Source organism: Macaca nemestrina, chromosome 6 (genome assembly GCF_043159975.1).
Source record: "Macaca nemestrina isolate mMacNem1 chromosome 6, mMacNem.hap1, whole genome shotgun sequence".
Lineage (NCBI taxonomy): Eukaryota > Metazoa > Chordata > Mammalia > Primates > Cercopithecidae > Macaca > Macaca nemestrina.
Window position 1 is genome coordinate 102,610,098 of NC_092130.1, and position 26,486 is coordinate 102,636,583.

At 42.2% G+C, this 26,486-nt stretch overlaps 3 long non-coding RNA genes across 5 annotated transcripts; 2 read left to right on the plus strand and 1 right to left on the minus strand.

The window, feature by feature from the left end:
• Window positions 1-3,374: 3,374 nt before the first annotated feature.
• LOC105475147 (uncharacterized) lies at window positions 3,375-9,684 on the minus strand. 2 transcript variants are annotated; one of them, XR_011624912.1, is made up of 4 exons: window positions 9,611-9,684; window positions 9,112-9,183; window positions 6,209-6,334; window positions 3,375-3,622 (listed from the first exon to the last, which is right to left on the minus strand). It is a non-coding gene; the product is annotated as an uncharacterized lncRNA (long non-coding RNA). The 2 variants fall into 2 exon arrangements; XR_983163.3 differs by having other exon boundaries at window positions 9,112-9,623.
• Window positions 9,685-17,523: 7,839 nt separating this feature from the next.
• On the plus strand, window positions 17,524-23,206 carry LOC105475146 (uncharacterized). Of its 2 annotated transcripts, none has more exons than XR_011624913.1 (3): window positions 17,524-18,130; window positions 22,140-22,247; window positions 22,841-23,206. It is a non-coding gene; the product is annotated as an uncharacterized lncRNA (long non-coding RNA). The 2 variants fall into 2 exon arrangements; XR_983162.2 differs by lacking the exon at window positions 17,524-18,130 and adding an exon at window positions 20,817-21,645.
• Window positions 23,207-24,172: 966 nt separating this feature from the next.
• On the plus strand, window positions 24,173-26,067 carry LOC105475150 (uncharacterized). The gene is made up of 3 exons (XR_983167.1): window positions 24,173-24,370; window positions 25,275-25,350; window positions 25,960-26,067. It is a non-coding gene; the product is annotated as an uncharacterized lncRNA (long non-coding RNA).
• Window positions 26,068-26,486: the final 419 nt, after the last annotated feature.

The window sequence follows — 26,486 nt, forward strand, 5'->3', positions numbered from 1 at the left end:
TGGAGAATGGTATGTCCATCAGGAACTAGGAGGTTATACAGGATCAGAAGCAACTCGGGAGGCTGGCTTGTCTTGTGGTCCTACAGCAGCAGGAGTTTTCTAATTTTCTACTATTTATGCCACTGCACAACGAGTATCTCATTGCTCTTCTGCATGTCACTCAGTTTTAGCTGTCTAGGACTGCAGGCTTTCCCCTCACTTTTGCCTTCCCAGGCTTCCTCTTGCCTGTGGCTTCTGCTGCTCTAGGTTTCTGCTGAAGGCCTCTGGGCTTCTGTTTCCTTCCAACTTTTCAATTCATGAATATCTGTATGATTCTCATTTAGACTCTTCTAGAGAGGGACTCTGAGTGCTTCCATTGATCCCCATTGTCTGTGTTGGGCTCGGCTTTTGTGTCAGGCTGACTCAGAGAGGAGCTGCTCTGAGGTCAGACTTCCACACCTAGATTGTGATGGTTAATACGGAGTGTCAACTTGATTGGACTGAAGGATACAAAGTATTGATCCTGGGTGTGTCTGTGGGAGTGTTGCCAAAGGAGATTAACATTGGAGTCAGTGGGCTGGGAAAGGCAGACCCATCCTTAATCTGGTATCTAATTGGCTGCCAGCACGGCTAGAATATAAGCAGGCAGGAAAATATGAAAAGAGAGACTGGCCTAGCCTCCCAGCCTACATCTTTCTCCCATGCTGGATGCTTTCTGCCCTCAAACATCATACTCCGGGTTCTTCAGTTTTGGAACTCAGACTGGCTCTCCTTGCTTCTCAGCCTGCAGATGGCCTGTTGTGGGACCTTGTGATCATGTGGGTTAATACTTAATAAACTCATATATATATATATATATATATATATATATATATATATATATATTCCATTAATTCTGTCCTTCTAGAGAACCCTGACTAATACAGGGTTCAGACCAATCACCTGTGAATGAGGAAGGAGAGTCACCTGATCTGAACCTAGCAAGAACCCCTTCCCTTGGGTCTATTGGCGGGCAGGCACTCCACAGTTTTCCTGTTCAGTACACGTGTGAGGATGCTTGGAGTTCTGTGACACTCAGTTTACTTTCCACTACTAGGTCAGTAGGAGCAGTGGCTTGCAAAAGGCACTTTCTGTAAAAACATAACACGTTAAACAAATACCCTAAGTACGATCATGATGATAATGATGGCAAACAAGATGAAGGAGGAGGAGGAGACGGAGAAGAAAAAGAAGAAAAATGTAGGGATTTTGAAATGTCTTCCTTTTAAGACACTATGAAAGAAAATACACACTGCAGAGCAGGTGTGTCCAATATTTTGGCTTCCCTGGGCCACACTGGAAGAAGAATTGTCTTGGGCCACACATAAAATACACTAACACTAACGATAGTTGATGAGCTAAAAAAAAAAAAAAAAAAAAAAAAAAAAAAAAAAAGAATCTCATAATGTTTTAAGGAAGTTTATGGGCCAAATTTAAAGCTGTCCTGGGCTGCATGTGGCCCGCAGGCCACGGGTTGGACAAGCTTGGTGTAAAGGGTCAGGAATATTATGCTTGGCTGGAGTCGAACTTTGTTTTGGATTCTGATTATTTTATCTAAAGTAGCTTCGAAGTGGCTTCCTCGACATAATTAAGAATCTCAGAATTGGCCGGGCGCGGTGGCTCACGCCTGTAATCCCAGCACTTTGGGAGGCCGAGGCGGGCGGATCACAAGGTCAGCAGATCGAGACCACGGTGAAACCCCGTCTCTACTAAAAATAGAAAAAATTAGCCGGGTGCAGTGGCGGGCGCCTGTAGTCCCAGCTACTCGGGAGGCTGAGGCAGGAGAATGGCGTGAACCCGGGAGGCGGAGCTTGCAGTGAGCCGAGATCGCGCCACTGCACTCCAGCCTGGGCTGGGCGACAGAGCGAGACTCCGTCTCAAAAAGAAAAAAAAAAAAAAAAAGAATCTCAGAATTTTGGAACAGAAAGAAACCTCAAAGAAATCTATTCTTTGGTTAGACCATTTTGCATTGTGTAATCCCTACATCTTAGAGAAGTAGAAATGAGGCTCTCTGAGGCTGAGTGGCCCGGCAAGCTTAGGAGACCTCTGTTCTGTGATTTCAGAACACAGCGGTGATTTCAGAGATTCTCTGCCACAGAGCTGCTAACTCTGGTTGGCTGGTTTCCACTTGGGCGCTTGTGTAGATGGAAACCTTATTGGCTTAAATAGTTACCTCTTTCTTGGGGGCAGCTGGCCTGGAATTCCTGCCAATCTTTCCCTTATAAAACAGAAATCTGTTTTTTCTATAAAGGCGTGGTATATTTTCTAAGCTTTATTTTAGACCCGGGGTGTTCCCAAGCCATCTTTCACTGTCACATTCTCACCTCCAATTTATTCAACCTCAGAGCTGTTACCAAATAGCTAGAACTGGAAGCCACACTAGTTTCCAGGTGTTTGTAAAGGATCTGGCCACTAACAACACAAAACAAAAATAATATCACAATGTCACTGCCATTGTAATCAATCTCCCAACTTTATCACACAACAATGGCTATCCTGGGTGAAGCTTTTTATAAGTTTTGTGTTCTGCCAACAAACAACCAAAAAATAAAATTGGCACTGGATTAAAAAACATCATATGTTACAGTGGTAGCTGAGGTGCTCTTGTGGTTCTAAAATGATAAACAAAATAACCAAAATATGTATAAGATATCTGCCATGTTTTAACTGTGTAGCTCTGGGCAAGTTACTCAGTCTCCACCCTTTACAATTCCTATCTGAACACTAGGATATTTGTGTTCTTAGCACTGTCGTTCGCTTACAGGAAATACTTAACAAACTACCTATTAATATTGAATATCTTTTTATTTAGTCATCATAAGAACTGTATAAAGAATGAAGCTCAGAAAAAAAATCAAGTAATTTGCTCAAGTTCTAAAAAGCAGTAAGTGGTAGAGTTAGCAGAATTGGAACCAATTTTCTGAATTCAATCTGGTGGTCTTTTTGCTTCACCAGAGCTAACCACAACTGCCATGTTTTAGGGCTAGGCAATGGGAACCCCAGTGTGTATCCTGGATCTGACTCTCAGCTCCCAGAATTTAGAAACCCCAGTGCAACCCCTGTCTCAGTGCCTCTCTCCTTGGAGGCATCTCGTGGGCCATGCCAGCACCCACTGTCCCTCTGCTCTGACAGGCGGCAGGATCCTGGGATCTGGAGGTGTTGAAGGAGAGCTATAATTTTCTTCCTCCCCTGCCCATGGTTTGGACTGTTTGACACTCCCTGAGGGGCCTCAAGAACTTCTTGCCATACACTCTAGGCTCCTTATCTTGGTAAATCAACATAATGCTCACCGAGTGGGCTTTCCTCAAGTTGGGGTGGCTGATATGTATGGAATTACTCAGTAAGATTTATTGAGAGCCTCACAGAAAACTTGGCAGGTTTTATTTCTTAAGTGATGACAAAGGTGGCCCTTGCCAGTGAAAGGCCACACCGTTGGCCACCCCTTCTGAAATAGTCTTGTTGACTAAAGTTCTGTGCAGGATTTTATTGGCATCTTTAAATAGACGAATTGGCGGCTCCTCGTTTTCTTTTTTATTGACAGAGGTGGTGGTGAGGCTTGCTCTCAGATGCTGTCAGGGAGCATCATCTGACTGCCTTTGGTACCCTGGGGGAGACAAACAAAAACTTGAGTGAAAGGAAAATGAGAACTCACCTGAAACCAAGAAGAGTCTTTGGAGAAGGATTTTTGTGTAGGTCATCTGGAAAGTGTTTACTCTTAGCGGTTATGCATAACTATAGTCTTAAGAAGAAAGTGCTCACGCCTGTAATCCCAGCACTTTGGGAGGCCGAGGTGGGCGGATCACAAGGTCAGGAGATCGAGACCACGGTGAAACTCCGTCTCTACTAAAAACACAAAAAATTAGCCGGGCGCGGTTGTGGGCGCCTGTAGTCCCAGCTACTCGGGAGGCTGAGGCAGGAGAATGGCGTGAACCCGGGAGGCAGAGCTTGCAGTGAGCCGAGATGGCGCCACTGCACTCCAGCCTGGGCGACAGAGCGAGATTCCGTCTCAAAAAAAAAAAAAAAAAAGAAAGTGAGGTGGGGGTGCGAGTAAGGGTGGGAGTGGGGTAGGGGTAAACGAGTGGGTGGAGATGTGTCTGTGTGCCCAAAAAACTGCCCCAAAGCAAACATGGTCACATGCACACATCTAAACAAATGTCTCTTAAGACTTTCGCCTCCAGCATACTCTGCAGTCACTGCATTTGTTGACTTGCTTGTCTTACCCAGCAAAAGATGTAGACGATTTCCACTATCTCTCCATAGACCCTCACTAAATGACCAGATGGGAAAACTCGATTGCCTGACCAAGTTGCCAGTCAGCCCATGAGCAGTCCAGACAGTGCAGAATTTATAGCAAAGGAATTTTTATGATTTCTCCCTGCCCAACCCCCACGAAGAAGCAAAGGCCCTACTCTTGACCTCGGCATCCCCTTGTTGCTTTCTTCTCGTCCATGACACCTAGGCTTGATATTCTTTACCTTGGGTATTCTTGTGAATATATGCTGAATTTTCATTTATACTGAATACAATTCAGAAGACAGAGGCTTTCCAAGTTTCAGATCTCCTGAGAAAGGTATGAGTGTGTGAGTATGTTAAAGAAAAGCTCTCAGCTTGTCTCATGGTTTAAAGTCCTCCTGAGATATCTGAGCTCAATCTAAGGAATAAAGTAGATTGGTTCCTCCCTGTCTGATGAGTTTTATCAAAATGTGATAAAATGTGGTGAAGAAAAATGGTGGGCCAACTTTGTCGTAGTTCTACTAAGGGACACTGTACAGGTAAACCAGGCCATAACTCATTTGTCCTGTGACAGTTTTTATTATTCTGTTTTTATGCAGTTTTGAAGAGTGAGGGGAATTGCCCTAGACAACAGATGTGAGAGACTTTTTTCTTTCTTTCTGTCCTGTGGACAGGCCTCAGGCTCCAGCCCAGTGACTCATTGTTGTAGTATTATATACCTCAAGATGAAGTGTGTGCGGTGGAAAGTGTGGGCAGGATTTATCAGTACGACTTCTTCCTTTGAAGTATCAGGGCAGGCTACTTTGCTGATGGTTTCTGGAACCTGGCCAAGCCCCAATATGCTGTGAAAATAGCCGTCTTAGGTTTTCTTGGCACATGAGCACATTTGCACTTGATTCTCAGACCTCCATTGCTTTCTGATGTTTTTGAGGCCAGCGTTCTTGGGATTTAGGGCCCAGGGCCAGATTGTAACCCTGCCTGTTTGTACTCCTTCAAATGCCCCATCCCAGCATGGTTTTGATGGCTCCAGATACAGACTGTAACACCAACTTGAGTTCCAAAGTGCAGGCTGGCTTTAGGTTGCTTTTAAGCATTCATGCATAAATTTCTCTATAGCCCACATTTCCTGCTGCCCTGTCCCCACTAACAAAATGCTGACTCTCAAGGCATTTTACCGTGACAATGCTTGCTACAGCAATGCATCTTTGCATTTTCAGCTTGAAACCAAGGCAATGTGTATGAGGAGAAAAACAGGAATGCCATGATATCTCTATCAGTAATTTGAAAAAATAGGGCTGGGCATGATGGTTTACACCTATAATCCCAGCACTTTGGAGGCCAAGGCCAGTGGATTACTTGAGGCCAGGAGTTTGAGACCAGCCTGGCCAACATGGTGAAACCCTGTCTCTACTAAAAATACAAAAATTAGCTGAGTGTGGTGGCACACGTTTGTAATCCCAGCTACTCCGGAGGCTGAGGCAGGAGAGTTGCTTGAACCTGGGAGGCGAAGATTGCAGTGAGCCAAGATCATGCCACTGCACTCCAGCCTGGGCGATAGAATGAGACTCTGTCTCAAAATAAATAAAGAAGAAGAAAAAAAAGGAAAATTGCTCCTTTTCTAGTAAAAAAAAAAAAAAAAAAAAAAAAAAAAAAAAAAAAATCTATCATCTATTTGCCTGTACCTTCCTCCTGCCACCTTTATTCATTGTCATACTGTTATTAATTTTGGAAACAAAGGACATAAGAGCCTAATTATGTTAGACTGCCAGACACCCTTCCAGAGGTGAATGTTTCAGCCACATTTCTCATCACCCAGCTGTGTGTAATAAATAGCTTCCCTGTAAATGCATATTTCCCAATAGATGCCCCATTTCAGGTTTCCCTCTAGCCTGGGAACCAGACTCTGTCGTTCCTGATTAAAATATTGCCAGCCTGTGTTGGGGAACCCATAACTAACCTTGCTGAGCATCTTTTGCACTTTCTCCTTTTGAGTGGGCAGATCCTTTAATACGGCAACTTGATGTGACTGGGCTTAAATCTGGGGAAAGGCTTAGAAAGCTGGCAGATCCATGTCAATGGCCTCCTAGTTGAAAAGAAAACTGATATGTTTGCAGGTTGGGTCCTGTTGGGTTGAATTTTTTCCCCCCAACCCTCCCAAATTATGTGGTGAAGTCCTAACCCACAATACCTCAGCATGCCCTTGTTTGGACACAAGGTATTATAGAGGCAATCAAGTTAAAATGAGGTCATTGGCGTGGACGCTAATCCAATATGACTGACGTCCTTACAAAAAGGGGAAATTTGGGCTAGGCACAGTGACTCATGCCTGTAATCCCAGCACTTTGGGAGGCCGAGGTGGGTGGATCACAAGGTCAAGAGATCAAAACCATCCTGGCCAACACGGTGAAAACCCATCTCTACTAAAAATACAAAAATCAGCTGGGTGTGGCGGTGCGTGCCTGTAGTCCCAGCTACTTGGGACGATGAGGCAGGAGAACAGCTTGAACCCGAAAGGTGGAGGTTGCAGTGAGCCGAGATTGCACCACTGCACTCCAGCCTGGGAGACAGAGCAAGACTCTGTCTCAAAAATAAAATAAAAAAATAAAATAAAATAAAGGTCAGTGGGGGGGATATTTGGAGACAGATCTATATACATTGAGACTGCCATATGAACATAAAGACAGTTCTCTATCAGCCAAAGGGAGAGGCCTGGAGCAAGTCCTTCCTTCACAGCCTTCAGAAGGAACCAATTCTGTGGACACTTTGATCTTGGATTTCCAGCCTGCAGAACTGTAAGCCAATAACTCTGTGCTGTTTAGGCCACCTCATCAGTGGCACTTTGTTGTGGCAGCTCCAGCACACATATATGTCTCTTTGGCAGCAGGCTCTGAGGCAGAGATGAGTATGTACGGCTTATTAGGGAGTGCTCTTGGGATAAACTCCCATGGAAGAGAAGGGAAGTGGGCAGATTGGGATGAGGGAGAAGTTGAGCTGTGATGTAGTCCCAGCAAAGGTCTCAGCTAACTCCATGGGAAGGTCTGGAGCTGGTATGGTGCTTCATTGTTGGAATATGAGCTTGGGCCTTTATAACTCCCTGCTGATCAGTCATTGGGTGGGGGCTGCCTCTGCCTAGTTTTCATAAGCCTAGACAAATCCTGGAGAGGACCTACAGCTGGGGATGGTCTTTTGGGAGCAAATTCCAGCTTCTGTGGGATAAATCCTTCAGTCTTCATGGGGGATCTCACAGCACCACCGTGAATACATGTCCCCAGTAGCTGGCTGACTTAAGGGTGGCTTATCACATTTCCTAATTTTCAAAATGGGGTTGAACTTTGTAAGGTGTGGTACTGTTCAGTTGTCTTTCTATCTTACTTTGTAGGTGAAGCAGGCTGTGGCTGCCCCAACACTTTGATCCTGTCCTGGGTGAGAGGTGGGGCATGGGAAGTGTATCAATCATTATCTAGACAGAAAAACAGAAACTATTCTGGATGTTTCAAACAGAAGGAATTAATGGAGAAAGAAGGTTACAAAGGTATTAGATGGACTGGGGAAGCACACAGAGAGGGAAATGTGCCCCAGAGATCAGGAAGCTGGGTTTTTTCAACCTGGGTTGAAACCTGCAAGCCCATACTGTCTGCTGAGTTTCTAAAGATGCTACTGCTGCTACCATTGCTACAGTGGGATCTACACTGTTCCCTCTGACCAGGAACCCGGGACACTACATTTTGATGCTGGCGAAACCAGGACTGACACCGCTAAAGCTCAGTGTCACCCATGGAGCTGCCAGAGCCCATAGTTGCTGGTCTCAGTACTACTGTTATTGGTGGCTCTACCAGTAGCAGACAAAAAAGCCTTCTTCCTCCTATCTTTTAGCCTTCCTCTAGCAAGTGGACTGCAGTACAGAGGAAGGAATGGAAGAATGGCATGGATCTGGGACCAGCAGACAATAGTCCACTCTCTTTCAGACTAGCTCTTTGCCCTGTCTCTTCTCAGTATACTGTCCTGAGAGGGAGGTCACATAGCAATGGCCAGGAAGCCCCTCCCCAAGAATGAGGAGAAACCAGGTCTACTAGCTCTCATCCAATATTCTCTGAACCACATCATGGCATAGCTAAAGCCTCACCTCCCTTTTCCTTTCCTTCTGGTTTCCGAGAAGAATACTGGGTCACCACTAAAATGTGGACCTCAAAAGGGCCAATGATATCAACTATACTACCCAGCCACTTCAGTCAATACCTGTCAAACTGAGGTTTCAACTGAATTTCTGGTTAGTTGATTGAATTGGTCAAATAAATGTTCTTTGGACACATTTATTTCTTTGGGACATGGATAAAATAGTAGCATCTACTTATCATGAATACAACTTCTTGTATTTATTATCTATTGACTTTTTACAAATAAAATTCTTGTATTTATTATCTATTAACTTTTCAAGGTGATGCATTTTTTCCCCATTCTTCCAGCAACCGGGGACATATCATAAATCATCCTTCTTTCATCCATTTGTTCTTTCAGAAAATATTTACCAGAGTCCAACTATGAACAAGGGTTTGTATTTTGTAATGGAAGGAATACAAAGAAGTAAAAGAAATAACTCTACCAAGAAGGAGTTGATAGCTACTAAGAAGGAGTACACTTTTACAAGTAAAGTAACTGACCTGAAGAAAGAGAACAAGGAAGTCCTAGAATCAGCCATGACTTCTGATTGGCAAGCCCAAGCCCTCCCAATAAACAACCCCCTACTTGATGAATACTGAGGTGACACACTCAGTTGCATGAGCTCTAAGATGCAAGTCAATGTCTCTTATTATTTTGAATGGCATCTGATTATAGATTAATATGTGTTTGGTCTAAGGTTACCTTGAAGTGCCTTCATTTGTCCTCATGGAAGTGACTGAGCAGGCTTGTTTTTTTTTTTTCCGTGTTGCTTAGCTTTGTAGATACAAATTAAGCAATATATTGTATTCCTTCTGTCTAACCATGTGGTTGGTATAATTTTTCCACAGACAGCTGAATTCAACAGCCTGTGCGTAGTGATTCAACATGAGTAAGGACAAAATGGTAGGCGGTAAAGGTTGTCAGAAGGACACCTGGGCCTTCACTAGATGCTGCCTCTAAAGCCAGACCATCAGATATGGCAAACCTCAGGGTGCTGCCAAATCTTACAGACCAAATTCTTTCACCTGGGAATTTTACCCATCCATCAGACCTAATATTTCTCCTAAATTAGGAGACACGATGAGAATTTTATCAAATCAATTCTGCAGTTAGTAATTTGAATACCATCTAGCATATTATTCTAGCAATCTATCCATTTCTTCAAATCATGAACTATTTCAGGATATTTCCCCAATCATACTCGGATCTCAGATGATAGGCTGAACTCACTCTCCGTCTTTTGAGCGGTCACCGTGCTCAACAGAGGCACTGATGTTACCATGGTTTCCTTAGTGACACAGATACTACAAAGGGGAGAGTGTGGTTGAGGAGGCAAAGCAAGAAAGGGAAAAGGAGCCTTGATATTCCTATGTGCAGGGTGCTAGCCAGACTTCACTGCCTCACACTGGGGACAATTGTCCAGCTCATGAAACGTTGCTATCTGGGGATAAAAGCCTTGTTTGGCTCACTTAAGATTTATGAAGTATGTTCTGTGCATCAGGCATTTTACCATTTTAATTTCCAGAAAAGACAGCTAATTTTTCCTGTGCATCTGGGATGTTCCTCCAAGATAGCAGGGACGAGAAGGCAGTTTTGTGGTACCACAGTTGTATATGGGCTTAATTTGAAATGATTAGTTTCATTAGCCTTGATATTCTAATTATATCTCTACATTTCACCATCTTGCATAGAGAATATGCAAAACAAAGGGCTACTGAGCCAGGGTTGGAAGGAGCCCTGATTTTGATTGTTTCTCATTTTCATTTTTGTTTTTAACAGAAATAAATCCCTAGTGTTCAGTAAGGCCTCCAAGCCATTGGAACCATTTAGCAGAGCCCTGCCAGGGTGTGGGCTTACCTGGACAGGTTCCTGACTAGTCATCCACTGCTGTCAGGACTGACGGATGATGCTTGTCAAGGTTCTTCTTATGCTGCTAGAGAACCTGCCACCTATTTCTCAGAGATTCTTTCCTGGGTAGAGGTACCTAAGTGTTGCCCCGAGTTCCATGGAGGGTGATAGCCACCAGATTTGACTTCAATAATATTCTTCATCTCAGAAGCCGGGGTAACTGCGCAACTATGTAACATTTTGTGTTTGTAAGGTGGTGGGATTTTATAGAATAATGAATCTTCACAGAGCCCTGGGTTGCTAGGGAACCTCGATTTAGTTCCACTTTGGAATGAGGAAAATATGAAAAGAAAAAGAGAAGTAAATTTCTTAGAATTTCCCCACTCATGATTCAATGCTGATACAGAATTCCAGAATGATTGAGTATCCTAAGCCCGTGTCAGTCAACTCTCAAAGTTGAAAGGAGAAACCTGGTGAAAGGATAGGGCAGTAAAAGAGAACTGAGGTGGCTGTTTGAAAGGGGCCATGTCTCCTTGAAGATACGTGTCTCTCTAGGAGGATCAATATACAGCATTGTTTCTCCATGGCTGTCATGTACTACTGCTCTGAGACCTTAGTGTACTATTTCTAGATCAACAATTTATGGTATTTATTGAGCACCTGCAATGTGTCCAGCTTTGTGCTTGGTGATGTGAAGGCAAGAGATGTAGAGGACCTGGTTTCTAATCTTCAAAAAAGTCTATACTGTGGTTGAAGTGATAAGGTTTATTCAAATAAATTAATTTAGAAACTATATCAGATAGACATTATATAGAAGCTTATGCTACCTGTTTGCAGGTCAGAGGTTCCTTTCTTGCCATTGGAAAAGAGAAAGGAGAGAGAACTAGTGTCAGAGTCCCTGGGGAAAGCTTTCAGGAGGAAGAAAAGCTTAAATTGTGGAAAAGAAAAAGAAAGTCTGATAGGTCCCTGACATTTGTGAGCTTCTGATTACACCAATATCGTGATAATTTCTTCCACAAAACAGTCAAACACAAAGAGAGTTTTTGCCTCTGAAATGACAAGCAGAGAACCACAAGACAATGTTGAGATGCAGAGGATGGCAGGTTCCCTCCTAGCTGAGTGACTCATGCCTCCACTCCAGGGTGCAGGGCTTAGGTTCGTGACAGATAAGGACAGGCCATAGGCCTTACAGGTGGCTTTCAAATACATGAAATCAGGGATCTACTGTATTTCAAGATGGCAAGATTTAGCATGAGGCACAGAGGTGAGACTGAAGAAGAATCTGTTCCAGTTAGGATGAAAGTCCATGGAAGAAAGCAACAGAAAACAGGGTCTGCTCGTAAAGGGTATTGAGGTTAGACCTGATGCAGTAATTAAAGAGGAATTATTATATCTTATTGGACAAGCTAAAGACGTGGGATAAGGGCTCTTTTAGAAACACTTGCATGGGAGTGGCATAGGAAAGAATTGGAGGGGAAGAGAAAACTAGAATCAAGGAGATGATTTAGAATGTAGATTGTATGAGAGGATGGAGATTGCATTGGCAGAAAAGAAAGGGTAAGTCAGCAAGATTCTGCAAATAACGGGCTTTGGTGATAAATTTACATAGACTATGAGGAAGGAGGTCAAGAAAAAGGAGGGTAAGAAAAGATGGTCTTAGCAATACTCTGCAACTTCCCAATACTCCATTGTCTAAAGTAGTTTCTCCCCCATGCATGTGTGCTGGGTGATGCTTCACAGGCAAAACACTCCATGGGCCCATGGTTGTAGTTCTCTTTTTTGAAAAATTACAAACATCTAAAATTGTGGTAAAATGGACATAGCATTAAGTTGATCATATTAGCCATTTTTGACAGTGCAGTAGTGTCAAATACATTCATATTGTTGTGTAGCCAGTTTCCAGAACTGTTTTCATCTCGCAAAACAGAAACTCTGTACCCATTAAACAACAACTTCACATTATCAACCACCCCTCTGCTTTCTGTCTGTAACTCTCATACAGTATTTTTCCTTTTATGACTGGCTTATCTTACTTAACATCACGTCCTCAAGGTTCATCCATATTGTTGTGTGTGTCAGAATTTCCTCCTTTTTTAAGGCTGAATAATATTCTGTTGTACATATGTACCACATTTTGTTTATTCATTCATCCATTGGCGGACATTTGGGTTACTTCCACTATTCGGCTACGGGGAATAATACTGCTGTAAATGTGGGTGTTCAAATATTTCTTCAAGACCTTGCTTTCAATTCTTTTGGGTATATACCCAGAAATGGAATTGCTACATCATATGGTGATTCTATTTTCAATTTTTTGAGGAGCCACCATATTGCTTTTCAGAGTGGCTGTAGCATTTTACATTCCCACCAGCAGTGCACAGGCATTTCTAATTTCTCCATATTCTCACTTTATTTTCTGTTTTGTTGTTTTTTGTATTTTTTGCTTATTATTGTAATCATCCTGATGGTTGTGAGGTGGCCCACGGTTGTATTTTGAGGGTATATCGTTCCACTCACTGGCTGTAATTCTGTCTCTTTTTCTGTCATTTAAGAAAGCACACTGGAATACATGAGTTTATGAATGACTTTGAAATGGTGAGAATATTGAGTTAGCTGTAGTTTGTCTTTTGTAATGGAACTCATTCTGACACCTTGGTATTCTATGATGAGTAATGACTTATTTGTGATACTCCCTATGACTTATTGAGACTCATCAGTGAGTCCTGATGTCACAGTTGAGAACCACTCCTCACTGAATTGATTTTACAACACAAAATATTTCTTCATAAACACCCAGTGAAAACAGCATGTTCCCCCCGGAATCAGTGCTACCAAGAGGAAGGGAAAAAGCAAAACTAAAAAGGAAAGCCAGTCATGTAACAAGATTTTATTTCCTCCCAAGTGGGTTTATCAGAGACACTCATCAGAAACAATGCCTCTCTCCATTTACAGAAACTCTGAAATCCAAGGTTTGAAACCTGAGGCTGAGGTATACCTATCACTCCTCTCTTAGATAGATGGTTAGTGATTCCCACCTGTCCGACTTGGTCACATGGCAGCATCTAGAAAGGCAAAGCTATAACAATGAACAAGAGTGTTTTCTTTTTTTTTTTTTCCTGAGGTTTCATTTACACCAACAGGCTTGGTTCCGTATAAGGAAAAAAATTTTTTTCCAGCAAGGAACTTACATCTGTAGAACTGCTGTAGACACTTAATAAGCAATCTGAGTACATAGTAGCTTCTAAGGCCCCTCAAAGATGATGAAAAGCTGAGGATGCCAAATGCTATACCCCTAGACTGCTGTGGAATAGAAAAAAGATAGGTCTTTGGCCAGAGATTCTGGTGGCAACTTTCTCCCAGCAATTTCTCCTCAAGGCCAGGGGGAAGAAGAAAAGATACATAGAGGGTGTGATGTCAGAAAGCCCAAGAAGAATACCCCAGTGTATTTTGTGTATTTTGTGTCTGGATGATTCCTGATATTGTTCTACTTGAGTGCTTTATCCTTAGTCAACAACTCTTTAAGTTGTTACAATAGAGTGGGTTTTTTTTTTTTTTTTTCGTCTCCAGCTCCAGTTTGAGGGTTTTGTTTTACTAAGAGACCAGGGTCTCGCTATGTTGCCCAGGCTTGAGTGCAGTGGTTATTCACAGACACAATGCTGTTACTGATCAGCACAGAAGTTTTGACCTGCTCCATTTTCGACCTGGATCATTTCAGCCATCTTTAGGCAATCTGGTGGTCCCTTGCTCCCAGGAGGTCACCATACTGATGCCAAACTGAGTGTGGACAGTCGATCCACATAGTGCACTACAGCCCAGAACTCCAGGGCTCAAGCGATCCTCCTGCCTCAGCCTCCTGAGTAGCTGGGATTACAGGCACATGCTATCACATCTGGCTCCAGTTTAAGTCTTTAAAGAAGACTGAAGGACACTTAGAAACTCAAGGCTGAGGCTTTTTAAGCAGCAGTGGGGCTATGAGACAATGATACCCTTAGGAGACCTTTCCTCTACCTACTCAATTCCCAGAACCAACTGAAGAACAAAGGAAAGTCAGAGGTTCTAAGCCAGGGATTTCTCTGAGACTCCTGCTCATTCTCCTGTGTGGTGGAGCATCGTTAATTATCCAGCCCTCCCACATTTACAGGTTGCTTTTCTAAAGCCTGCTTGAAATTTGTCTGCACCCATTTCTTTCTTTTATTAAACTTGTAACTTTGCTTTTGGGAAACGATTACTGAGAGTAACTATGAACGCACGCTACTGGGTAGTGGTAAAGAGGGCTGGGCTCAGGGTCAGACCACCTGTGTTCAAATCCTCGGTGCCCCACTTACTAGCTGTGTGACCTTGGGCAAGCTGTTTGCCCTCTCTGGGGCCAGGTTTCACAACTATAGTCGGGGAGAGTCATATTGCCTTCTCAGAGAGTTGCTGTGAGCATTAAGGGGATTAAAACATGGGATCCACGGAGAAGAGTGTCTACATATAGTATGCACCATATAAATATTAGTCATCATCGCCATCCTGGGCTCCGAGCTCCAGTTCCTCTGCCCAGCTCCCAGAGGAGAACATTCAAAACCCAGTTGTTTATTCTGTACTCAAGTCGCACTTTCAGTCTCTTCAGATTCTGTTATGGGCAAAGTCTGAAGGTATTTTTGTTCCAAAATCACTCAAAATATTGCCTCTCTGCCTATGAAGTGACCTTGCTTTCCCCTGCTCTTGAGTTAGCTCCCTTTTTCCTTTTTTCTCTGTTCCTTTTTCTGTTGCCTGTCTTTCCTTTTTTTGGATTTTTTTCCTCATACCAGAAGATATTGCAACCTTCCCTACCATTGGTCCCCAGTATTCTGGAGGAAACAGAGGTTCCACTCCCATGCAGATTCTTTCCTCCTTTACTTGAAAACTGTAGACATTGTTTTTCCCTTAATTCTTGTTAGATTCAGTGTTTTACTCTGTTTTGATTTTTTATTTCCAGGTCTGGCTTGCTGCTTGCAACTAGAACACCTTACACACATATACATATATCTATTTTATCCTTGTATAGACATGAGAGCCAAGATGAGTGCATTAAGGAATCTTTCAGGATCTCCAGAGAATATTCCTAGAGCAGGTTTTGAAAGCAGAAAGGAGAGGATATGGTGGGTGGTATACTGGTGAGGCTGGAGGGGAAGACAGGCTTGGAGGCCATGGCAAATGGAAGGGTACAAGACAAGGGCAAACATGTGGCCTCAGCTGAGGGCCCAAGGCAGCCATGATGGCCCAAGGAGGTCTGGTGAGGGAAGGAGACTGGTGGCTCTTTCTGAGAGAGCTTTAGGGAGCAGCACTACCTGTGACATGATCTCATAGAACTTCTAGCACCTTCCTTACCCCTCCCTGTTCTGCCTCCTCGCTTTCTGTTACTCACCCCAGAGTTATTTAGGGTCTGAATTCCCTTCCAGCACCTCTCTCACTGCCCACAGCCTGGTGCCATGGCAACTGTCCTCACAGATATGCACAGATGGCCAGATAAGGCCTGGTGGCAACAGCCCGAAGCGTGTGTAACAGGACCTCACCATGGCAGCCACTTCTACTACACTTTGGGGCCCGTTCCCTATGAAGACTCCAATTGGGGGGACAACTAGCCTGTCAAGTTAAGGGCAGCTGAGACATGGTGCCTGAGAACCCCACGGGGAGGCTCACCTCCTCACCTCACTGCTGAGGAGGGAACGAGAGACTGGGAAGGTTCTCTGGGGAATTCCAGGCCGGGTCAGTGCAGAAACATTCCCATGAGTTAGCTTCCTGGTTGCAGACCAGCAGCCCTGCCTGGGAAATGAGCCATTCAATAGTCCTGTGACAAGTGCTCCTTGCTGTGAAATGGTGCTTATACTGCCCGTGTAACTGGGAGACAATGCACAGATATTTGCATAGTCTTCTTTAAAATAGAGCAGGCTGGGGTTTGTTCTTATTATCAATTTACAATAAATTTAGCTCTGCCATTCAGTTGACCAGATGGCTTCTTTTCATCCATTTCCTCTGTCTCCTACTCTTTGCTCTGATTTTTAAGAACTGAGGACATTAGATTCCATATTTCTACCCTCAAAATGTAAGGCAGCACTTGAAATACTAGATTCATAGGATACATTCTTAAAGCTTCAGCTCGAAGTATATAAGTAATATAAAAGACTATTTTTATATTGAAATATACGGACTTACGGGCAAAAATGAAAGATTGTCACAAGTTTTAAGCATGAAACTTTGAAGAAGCCATTCACTTGTTGAAGGCCTTTAGACTTACCCTCCAAGTGATGTATTGGCTCCCTCTGCCCTCGAGAGATTCTGGTGGAAAAGTATGAGAACTGCACTATGACTTGGTGACCCTTGGTGACCTTTGACTATCTCTGTACCAGTTCTTGGAAGAACAGTGATTTCTTGTGGACCACATGGATAGCAGAATTGGGAGACATGGATTTGGGAAAAGGCTGAGCAGATTCTAACCTGATGAAATTTCAGATACATAGTTATGTAATCATAATTATTCTCACTATGGTGGGCCATACTGATTAGCTGCAATAAGAGAAATATAGGTGGCCAGAGGTGGTGATGAGATCAGCTTGTCTTCACATTGAGGACTAATATTCTTCAATATGGTTCTTTTCATATTCTAATTCTCTGCATTAACCAGACCATATAAGTCCATAAATAATCAAAAAAATGTATTAATTTATGGCTGTATTCTCCCTGAATTTAACTATCCCATACCTAGAACTTTCTAACGTGTGGTAAAATTGTTTACTTTGGTCATTATCTCTTTCCCAAGAGGCCAAGTAGGAAAGTCAGCACTGGGTTGACCGGAGAGCTGGTAACACTGGATGGTTCACATACCATTTGCATGTTTCTTATTTTGGTAGGCTCTAGGTACTTCTTTTGTCCACCTTACTAGCCATGGGTTATGTACTGAGGTTGAGTTGTAGGTTTTCACATGCAGAGGAAGAAATAAATGCTCCTGCTGTTCTTGGGCTCCCAGTGACTGGGAAGAATGGCAGGCACCTTATTAAGAAGCTGGGCAAATGCTGACACATTCACATTTTGTGTAGGTAGGAATATTGCAGACATGTTTGTGTGGCTACAGTTCACAGACCCAGTGGCAGCTTCTTCCTGGTTCTGATGGTTGGGCAAAGCTACAGTCCTGGGGAGGGGGCTCTGGGATAGTCAATAGATGTATATTTAGCTTAAAATTTTAAAATCATTACTATTTCTTTTAGCTAGGACAAGAAGCTTAACTTCTTGACATATCAGTTTGCATAATGGAGAGATATGATATCCATCTCAAGAGACAATTGTTGGGATAATGCATGTGCATGAACTAAGCACAGGGTCTGGTATGAAATAGGTGCTCAATAAATGATACATGAGCCAGAAGTTCTAAAACCTCCAAGGTATGTAACGTCAAGGTAATAATAATATTCCCTCACTCCCTAAGCAAATATCAAAAGACCCCAAAACTAAAAATTCCAGCTAAGCAGAAGACTGAACGCCAGCATATTCTGGAGACAGGAGAGAACATCCTCTGTGTAGATACCATGTCACTAGTCATCCCTGTGTGCTAAGCTAGTGAAACACAAGGATGAGTTATTAGCATAATCTCATTTTGAAACTTCTGCTCACAGAGAATAGCACCATCTTCAAGATGGTAAATAAGCTCAAAGGGATTAAATTTACCGAATAAAATGTGGATAATACTGCTTTATCTTTCAGAGAAGACACGTTGCTGCCTTTATAACCTCAGTAACGAGGCTATTACCATCTGAGAGCGATTGTCTCCTGAGTTCTGATTGAGTTCTGAGGGAGCAGTAGGCCACAGAGCTGTGATTAATCTGCAGGAGTCATGCCCTCCGTTTAGTCATCTCAGGTGACTCCCTTGGTTGTGCATTGCTGTCTCAGGCAGAAGGAAAAGGCAGAGAGGAAGGGGACTGAGGGGAGGGTAATGGGATGCTGGGCTCACTGCTGTATTTTGTAAAACCATTATTCTTCTTCATTGCTATGAGAGTGTCCTCATTTCCACACAATATTTTATACTCAATTTCTGAATGTATCATCAGAGACTAATGTGTTTTGTGTGTATACTGGGATATGTTTTATGCTGTTATTTATTTAGATCATATTTTTTCAGACAGCAGTAATATATTAATTGCTCATTTAGAGAATAGAATGGCTATCCTGGAACCATCTTTCTTTGCTTGATTTAGTTCATCTGTTCTTATTGAAAATGCCATTGGCAATGGGGATCATGAGCCAAGGATCCTACTGTGATGTATTTGTGTATGTTAGATATTGAGTTATTTATTCATCTTCAAGTTCCTAACTCTGTTGATAAAATAGGTGTCAAAAAAAAAAAACCCGTCAAACTCTATAAAATATTTGAGGAGATTTATTCTGAGCCAAATGTAAGTGACCAATGGCCCGCGTGACACAGCCCCAGGAGATCCTGAGAATATGTGTCCAAAGGTGGTTGGGCTGCAGCTTGGTTTTACACATTTTAGGGAGATATAAGACATCAAATGAATACATGTAAGATGTACATTGGTTTGGTCTGGAAAGGTGGGAGAACTGGAAGTGGAGGGCAGCGGGATTGGGAGTTGAGGTTGGGGGGTATTTCCAAGTCATAGATGGATTCAAAGATTTTTTTTTTTTTTCTGAGAAAGTCTTGCTCTGTCACCCAGGCTGGAGTGCAGTGGCACAATCTCAGCTCACTGCAACCTCCACCTCCTGGGTTCAGGTAATTCTCCTGTTCCAGCCTCCTGGGTAACTGGGACTACAGGTGCACTCCACCATACCTGGCTAATTTTTTTGTATTTTTAACAGAGATGGGGTTTCATAGTGTTACCCAGGCTCGCCTTGAACTCCTGAGCTCAGGCAACCTGCCTGCCTTGGCTTCCCAAAGTGCTAGGATTACAGGTGTGAGCCACCACGCCTGGCTGGATTCAAAGATTTTTTGATTGGCAATTGGTTGAAAGAGTTATTATCTAAGGACCTGGAATGTCTGAGTTATAGAAAGAATGTCTCGGTTATAAAGGGGTCATGAAGACCAAGGTTTTATCATGCAGAAGCAGCCTCCAGCAGCAGGCTTCAGAGAGAATAGATGGTAAATGTTTCTTATCAGGCTTAAAAGTCTATTCTGTCAATCTTAAGGTCTCCGTGTTGATGTTAAAAGCTGGTCAGCTGTGCTTGAATTCCAACAAGAAGGAGGGTATAATGAGGCATGTCCAGCTCCCCCTTCCCATCATGGCCTGAGCTAGTTTTTTAGGTTAATTTTGGAATGCCTGAGCTAGTTTTTTAGGTTAATTTTGGAATGCCTCTGGCTGAGAATATGGGTCCATTCAGATGGTTGAGGAACTTAGAATTTTAGTTTTGGTTTACATTCACAGGATTGAGAAATGGTTATCAGGAGCCCAGAATCTGTGAGCTCCTCTGATGTAGAAACGCACTGTGGCCATGTAAAACATCACGATGAGGACCCATGTCCCCAAGTCCTGACTGATTCAGATGGCATTTGGTTTTTTTAGTCCTTACTTGGTTTTACTGCCTAGTAATATAAGATTTCATAGGTTTGATAAATTCCTATCAGACGGCCATTGTTTGCATGAGCCAAATAACTGGGTCAGAGATCTGTTGTGGGTTTTGAGCTCTCCCTGGAGGCTTAATGGGCCTGACTGTGAGGACAGGACATTCTTCCACATCCCTTGGCCACAGTCCCCTCACCGTCTTCCTGGCCGACCTCTGCATGAGCTGTTGGAAGGATTGAACTGACAGACATCAGAGGTTTGCACAGAGGCCAACGAGCCTTATTTCCAACAGTGCTTTGGTAATAGGCTTCTGCTCTTTTGTTTCTTGCTCAGTTGCTAAAGTTTTGGGTACAGTTCTTGAAGGATCCATAGGTGCCTGAAAAGCCAATACATTCATCCACATTGCCCTGTCCTTAGTGGTTATGTTTTTCCTCTTTATCAGCAGGAGTTAGAAAACAAGCAGATTTTCCCTCTGAGATTCTCTCAGTATTGTTCTGGGTTCTATTAAAATGCTGGGTTAGTTTTCAGAGAGATTGCTTCATCCTTTGAGCAATTAGTACCTTTTAAAAATTCTGACATCTTTCAGACCCTGTCCTGCAGACCCCACTAAAGTGCTTTTGTCAGAACAGTTTTAGCAGTCCGACATCATGTTTTGCCAGCTGCTCCAGCCAGCAGTACAGAGAAAACACTTAAGCATATGGTTCAGATGCTTGCATTTTTGTCTGGGTAAAATCTGTGTGAAAAGGCCTCAGAATTTAAAAAGCCAATCAGTGTATATGATGTCAGAATGCTCACTGTTTGTCTCATGGGGACATTTTCTTAGCATCCTGGTGTGATCATCTAGGTGTGTCTATTGTTCTAAAGGCACAGCTGTGTGGATTTGATTTGCCTACAAAAAAAAAAAAAAAAAAAAAAAAGCCATATCCTCCAATTTCGGGGAACAATCTATGACTTCCCTCCTGGTTCTCACCTTGGAATTTCTATGAAGCCCCCAGACTTTAAACTCTTGGCGGCAAAGTAGAAAGCATTTTTCCTTCAGCCTTAAAGGCTGACTTTTGATACCTTTGAACTTATCCTGAAGAACAAGGACCATTCAGAACTGATCTCATCACTTGGACTTTTAAGCATGTTCATAGCTCAGAGCTAAAGGGAAAAAAAGGGAGAGAGAAGAAAGGAAATCTTTGCTGATCTTTCCTTTGTAGATACTTGTGTGACCCTTTCCTGCAGGCTTTTGTGGGGGCGTTGCAGCAAAAGATAGTTTTGCCTCAGAGAACAATTCTTTTGAGACACAACAGACTTATTTTCCTGGAGCTGAAATGAGTATTTCAGCATTGACGTTTAAGGCACGCTCTGAGTCTGATCTGGGGAAGCGGGAAGCTACTATTTGTAGTTGGAAAAAATATCAACCTAAGATGAAGAGAATCATTATGGCCAAGACTCTACTGTTTCCTGAAGTTACTCAAGGTTAATAATGTCAAAGATACTCACTAAGCAGTGGGCATATTCCTCTAGGTAATGTTCTGACATGATCCAGTATTCAAGTCATGCAACAAAGCTGCCAAAATTGAGAGGACACACACATTTGTGATGAACTTTCATCCTGAGAACTACCTTCTTGAATGAGTAGGCTATCGCCTCTCCCCATTACCTCTTTGTCCTCTATGGAAAGGATCAAGGTGTCTGAGACTGGAGTGCCTGTTCTGTGCCTAGATTGGAAACCTAGGCTGGTTTAATTTGCCTACAGAAAAAGCCTGTGGCTAGAAACCAACTTTTTCCACAGCTTCCTGGTCCAGGTCCACCTCTTCTTGGGAAGGCGTATCTCCTTGATTTGGAGATTTCCTGCAACACGCTATCCTGACAGGTGACTCAGCTGCCAAACTTCCCGTCCTGGCCCAGTTGCACTGCTGTTGAAGCACTTATAAAGTATATAACCTAGTCTCAATTATTGGTACTCATAGAAGAGAGCAATGATATAAAACAAAAAACAGACCCAGCTAGCAGTCACTTCCCAGAACATGTGCTTTTGAATTGCTATGTTTTCTACTGCTGGGGTATGAGCTTTCCTAACATCAGCATAAATACCACCCACACAGCCGTTTCTCATGTTTTTTATTAGATATTGTTTTTGCAGTTGATAGGAGTCAAAGAAGGTCCTTATAAAGCTTTGTCTCAGGGAGTCTGTGTCAATAATAAGTGACAGAAAACTCAAAAAGGCTTAAGCAGAAAAGGGAATTTATTAATGAAAGGTATGCAGGGCTTCAGGAATGATAGATTTGGGGGCTTAGGTTAGTTAATCACAACTATTGTTATCATATTTTGACTTAATCATTTTTTTTTTTTTTTTTTTTTGGTAAGCTTAAAAGTCTCCACTCCATGTGACAGCAAAATAGTTCTTAGTTTCCAATCCGGCAAGCAAGAAGAGTGATTGTTTCCCTCACAAACACCTCTGAAGAAAACTCTAAGGTATCTCATTGTGCCTATAGGGTTAAATGTCCTTTCTAAGCCAGTTATTGAAAAATGTAATAATCATGTTGGGTGGTCTGAATCACATGTCACAATGAGCTTGTGTTATGGTCATCTCCCTGGGACCACATAGAGTGAAAAGAAGAGATGAATGGATTTCTAAATGAAGATGGGGACTGTTTCCATAAGAAGTGGAAGTAGAAACTGGGTGTGACTAAGAGTACACACGTTCACTATAGGCACAGATATAGCTAAGCAACCATACTTTCTCTAATGGTGCCAACTTCATGGCAGGCTGTATCTGCCATGACTTAGTACAAGGGGAAGAGAGGAAGATGTGTAGAGATGAATAAAAGAGAATCTTTGCCTTTGGGAATGTTGGGGCCCAGAAAATGATGTCCCAAAGGCTGATGCTGTGATGTGCTGAGGAGCATAGGTGCCTGAAAAGCCAATACTTTGCAAAAAAGCTAGAAGCTACCTCTACCTTTGTCTTGTCTCTTAAGCACAAGAAGGGACTCTTCCTAGAATTTCTTTATGTGACCAAAAAAGCTTTTTTCCAAAAGAAATGCAATTATCTTAAATGCTTTCCTTAGGGACATCATCAAATAACCAGGAAAGATTAATCACCTGAGAAGAGAAGAGAAGAGAAGAGACTGGGGATCTTCACCCTGCCAAGACAGTCTTTTCATCTATTCTTCTGAGAGCAACTCCAAGAGATTACCTGTGGGACTCAATTTGCATAACAAGATGACCTTTGTTCCTGTGCAGTTCCACCCCTCACCTTCCCATAATGTCTGCCTCCCACCTCCCAGGTCCATTATTTTTCCCTAATGACTTACTGCTCCTTAAAAGAAATGTCTACACTTCCCATCTCCTTCCTCCCCTATGGAAAAGGGTATATCACTTCTATCATTCTCTGGTGATCCCCCATGCTATGCACATTACAATAAAATTTTGTATGCCTTTTCTCCTATTAATCTTCTTTTTGTCAGCTGAGTTTTCAGTGAAACTTCAGAGGGCAAAGGGGTAGTTTTACTTTGGTCCCTGCAAGAAACTCCACTCACTTAAGGTGAGTGCCAGATGGCCAGTATGGGTGATTAAATCTAATACGATCAAATTCACAAATGAAGACAAATGTTCAGGTTATAAAAGAAACTGTCTTTTCATTGAGGAGGAGTCCTTCTCATTATCAACAGGGTTTGGCATTAAACAGGAAGTCCTAGAGGTGAGGGATTTTTCTCCTGTCGAGTGCTCATTTTGTAAAGCTATTCCACCTGGCACTCACCTTAAGTGAGTAAGTTTTGTTTTGGCTGGAGATTGCAAATTCATGGTTCAAGTGCCAACACATCTTGTCTTGTGCTCATAGCAGACTCACAAACAGGCCCTTCCTGATGAATCTGGATATAGCTTTAGAATTCTTTGCATCACTGCAATCCAGGCAGCTGGTGCAAATCAATGGAGATTGGCACATAAGGTATTTATTTTTCAGCCTGTGTTAGATTAATATTAGTAGATTGGACCAAGTGAACATTTATTTTCAGTGTGGTTGGGTAAAGTAGGTTGGGTGTGAGCTGGAGGAAGAAGACAACTGGTTGGCAACAGACCACAGATCACTAGTCATCAGGAAAAGCCTGGATCTGTATGAGGATAATTGCTAGTTGTCTGTATTTCACAATTTGCAGATATCTAGCTTCTTACAAATAGCTCAATGAACATATCACATTCATTTCTTTTCAAAACACTTGAATATTTAAAATAATACTAGATGAAAATAACAGTGAGTAATCAAGCCCACATTTTTAAAAACAATTTTATTGAGTAAGATCTGTGTAGGGTAGGGGGAAGAAAATTCTTAGTTCACATTACTACAGCATAACTAATCTAGTTGTCTACTCTCTATGTTTAGAAATCACATTCAGTTGGTTTAGTGGTAGAGTTAAAGGCCAAATCTGCCATATAGTAAGTAGTACATGAAGCCAGGAGGAAGGATCCAGGACAAACCATGACAGAATACCACACATTTTGGAGATGCATGCTTTCTCAAAGCTCTGAGAACCATCATGAAGACATATTGACTGAAAGAATATGCAGTGATGACTCTGAATAGGTCCTAACTATTGGAGGTAAGCATTTCTAAAATTATTTGGACAAAAAGTTAATACATGGTACAAGTTACTCTTAAATGCTTTGTGAGATACAAAGAGGATAGGCTTGCCCCTTTTAAAAGAAGAGGTAAACAATCAAGTTGGAGATACAAGATTTACAAATATGAAAACAAATAACAATAAAGCACTTAATAGTAGCAAGCAATCATGGAAAAGATGTCAGTAGGCAGTAAGTGGTTAATTACCAAATGTATTATCTGAATAATAATTGTGGAAAATTTTTTGAAAGGAGTGATTAGTTCAACTTAGGGAATGAGGAACATCATTACTAAAGAAGTGAGATCTGACCTTGGTCCCATTTGGGAGTTAGGATTAGGTTAGGAAGGCAGTTTTGGTGGGGAAAGTAGTCTAAGAAAAAGAAAGATGAATGGAAGGATCAAAGTATATTTGGAAGAGAATGAGTAAATAAGTTTATCTGGAGTTGTTATTTTATGTAGACAAGTTGAGGGAAGGGGAGGTAGTAAAAGTATATTGAGGCCCATTGTGGAGGCTCTTGAACTCTGAGCTGAAAGTTTTAGATACAATCCAGTAAGCAATGAAGAGTCCTGGAAGGCTTCTGAGTAGCAGAGTGGCATGGTCTGACAGTGTTTTGGGGAGGGGTAGTTTGACATAGATGTGAGGTATAGAATGGAGGTAACTAATGTTGAAATTGAGGAAACCGTTAAGGGGCCTTTACAGCAATCCTAGGAAAGGTAAAAGAGTCTGATTTAGCTTGTTGTCAATAGGAATACACCAAGCACTGTGAAATAAGAATCAACAAGACTTGGTCACACTCTCAGTCTATTTTGTGTTGCTATAGAGAAATACCTGAGGCTGGGTAATTTATAAAGGGAAAGAGTTTATTTAGCTCACTGTTTTGCAGGCTATACAAGAAGCATGACACCAAACTCTGGTTGTCTTCTGGTGAAGTTCTCAGAAGTTTCCACTCATGGCAAAAGGTGAAGGGGAGCCAGCTCCTGTAAAGATCACATGGCAAGAGGAAGTGAGAGGGAGAGAGAAGGTGCCAGTTCCTTTTTAACAACCAACTCTTGTGGAAACTAATAGAATGAAAACTCACTCAGAACCGCCAACCCCAGGGAAGGCATTAATCTATTCATGAGGGATCCACCCCTATGACCCAAACCCCTCTCATTAGGCCTCACCTCCTAACACTGCTACACTGGGAATGAAATTTAATCATGAGGGTTGGTGGGGACAAACGAACCACATCTGAACTCTAGTGGTCACTACTTAGATAATTTCCATAGAGGAAAGGGAAGACATAAAGTTGAGATTTCAGTCCTAAAAGATTGGAATAATGGAGGAATCTGTAGAGAAACACAGTTTTGAGCTCAGATGAGAAACTTAGATCTAGATGTTGAGGTTTTGGTGAAGGTTCAGTGATCAAGTAAAATGTTCATTGCTTTGTTGTTTTGATTGTCAGTGAGGTTTTGGGTGGAGTTTCAGGAGTCATCTGCATGGAGGAGATGTTGGAAGTAAGAGGAGAGGGTATATCCTAGGAAAGCCAGAACCAAAGATTGAACCAAAGAATTTCTCATTTTTAAAAGGTAGGTAAAGAAGGAGCTAATGAAGAAAAAGAAACAAGCTGTCAAGAGGTGGGAAGAGAACCAGGACAACACAGCATCATGTCAGAAAATAAAAGAGTATAATTTCAAGAAGGAAGAATGGCCAATAGCCCATTGGCTGTAGAAGAATCAAAGAGCAGGAGAAACAGGAAAAGGCCTTTAACTTTGTGATTAGGATGTCAAAGATGACCTTCTAGGCATTACAACATATCAACTGAAGAAAGTGAATGTGATCTAGAGAGAGAATTCTACAACATGACCCAATTAGCTTAATGGCTCAAATCACTAAAATCATACAGATTCTTGGTAAATCTTAAGCTGATAAATGTTACTACTATCAGAGGTCATGGAAGGGAATGCTAATACCTCAGGAAAATAACAGATTAAGCATCCATGTAATTTATACCATATGCATAGTCTTTGTTTCAATGATGTTGGTAATATTAATGCAACATTGCTAAAAGTAAACACCCTCTATAATCTAGGCACTGTATTTAGCACTTTAACAC